The sequence below is a fragment of the Oryctolagus cuniculus genome, chromosome 12 (assembly GCF_051225735.1).
Source record: "Oryctolagus cuniculus isolate XC-2025 breed Fujian yellow rabbit chromosome 12, ASM5122573v1, whole genome shotgun sequence".
Taxonomy (NCBI): domain Eukaryota; kingdom Metazoa; phylum Chordata; class Mammalia; order Lagomorpha; family Leporidae; genus Oryctolagus; species Oryctolagus cuniculus.
In genome coordinates this window covers 49700335-49702018 of record NC_142878.1, presented here as the reverse complement: position 1 = coordinate 49702018, position 1684 = coordinate 49700335, and the positions used below count along the sequence as shown (strand labels likewise).

At 35.8% G+C, this 1684-nt stretch overlaps 1 non-coding gene across 1 annotated transcript; it reads right to left on the bottom strand.

The window, feature by feature from the left end:
* Window positions 1-1371: 1371 nt before the first annotated feature.
* Window positions 1372-1473, bottom strand: LOC127483888 (U6 spliceosomal RNA). Its single transcript, XR_007910680.1, has one exon. It is a non-coding gene; the product is annotated as a U6 spliceosomal RNA (small nuclear RNA).
* Between the last annotated feature and the right edge of the window lie 211 nt (window positions 1474-1684).

Genomic DNA, 1684 nt, shown 5'->3' with positions numbered 1-1684 from the left:
GGGCCCAAGCACTTGGGCCATCCTCCACTGCCTTCCTGGGCCACAGCAGAGAGCTGAACTTGAAGAGGAGCAACTGGGACAGAATTCGGCACTCCAGTCGGGACTAGAACCTGGGGTGCCAGTGCCATAGGCAGAGGATTAGCCAAGTGAACCACTGCGCCAGCCTGTCATTGGTATTTTTATTGCAATTGAATTGAATCTGTAAATTACTTTTGATGATGTTGATTCTTCCAATATAGGAACATGGAAGATTTTTCCATTTTTTAATGCCTTCTTCTGTTTCTTTCTTTAGTGTTTTGTAATTTTAATCATAGAGATATTTGACATATTTGGTTAAATTTAATCCAAAGTATTATTTTTGGAGCTATTGTGAATGGGACTAATCTAAGAATTCTTCCTCAGCCATGACATTGTCTATATATACAAAGGCTATTGATTTTTGTGTGTTGATTTTATATCCTGCCACTTTACCAAACTCTTTTATGAGTTCCCATAGTCTCTCAGTGGAGTCTTTTGGATCCCCTATATATAGAATCATGTAATCTACAAATAGGGATAGTTTCATTTCCTGCTTTCCAAGTTCTGCCACTTTGATTTCTTTTTCTTGCCTAATAGCTCTGGTTAAAACTTCCAGAACTCTATTAAATAGCAGTGGTGAGAGTGGGTAACCTTGTCTGATTCTGGATCTTGGTGGAGATGCTTTCAGCTTTTCCCCATTCAATAGGATGCTGGCCGTGGGTTTGTCATAAGTTGCCTTATTCTGTTGAAGAATGTTCCTTCTATATTCATTTTGTTTAAGGTTCTTCAAAAAAGGATGTTGGATTTTATCGAATGCTTTCTCTGCACCTATTAAGATAATCATGTGGTTTTTGTTTTTCAATTTGTTAATGTTATGTATAACACTGATTTGCAAATGTTGAATCATCCCAACATACCAGGGATAAATCCCAGTTGGTCCAGGTGAGTGATCCTACTGATGTATTGTTGGATTCAATTAGCTAATATTTTGTTAAGAATTTTTACATCAATATTCATTAGGGATATTGGTCTGTAACTCTTTCTCTGTTGTATCTTTTTCAGGTTATGGAATTAAGGTGATACAGGCTTCATAGAAGGAGATTGGGAGGATTCCTCCCTTTCAATTGTTTTTGAATAGCTTGAGAAAAAATGGAAATTTTTCTTCTTTAAAAATCTAGTAGAATTCATCAGTGAAGCTGTCTGGTCCTGGGCTTTTATTTGTTGGGAGGGTCTTTATTACTGAATCAATTTCTATTTTGTTCATTGGTCTAGTTAGGTTTTTCTATGTCTTCAGGAATCAATTTTTGTAGATTGTGTGCATCTAGGAATCTATTCATTTCATCTAGTTTTCCCAAATTGTTGACATACAGCTATCTGTGTGTCATCATTGCACGGGGACAATGCTAATCTTTTCTGTAGGATTTCAATTTTAGTATATGTTTTGCCAAAGCAAGCACTCATCTTGTTTCTTGTGCTTGATATTCAATGGGATTCTTGGTTCTATGGACTCACAGTTTTCCTCAAATTTGGGAAAATTTCAGACATTTTTTCCTTACCTTCCCTTTTGGCAATTCCAATGATGCATACAAGGAGAAATCAAAAATGAAATTAGGTAAGTTTATTTTGGTACAAGAATGTTTTCAAATTTATGCAGTTTTTTTTCTTA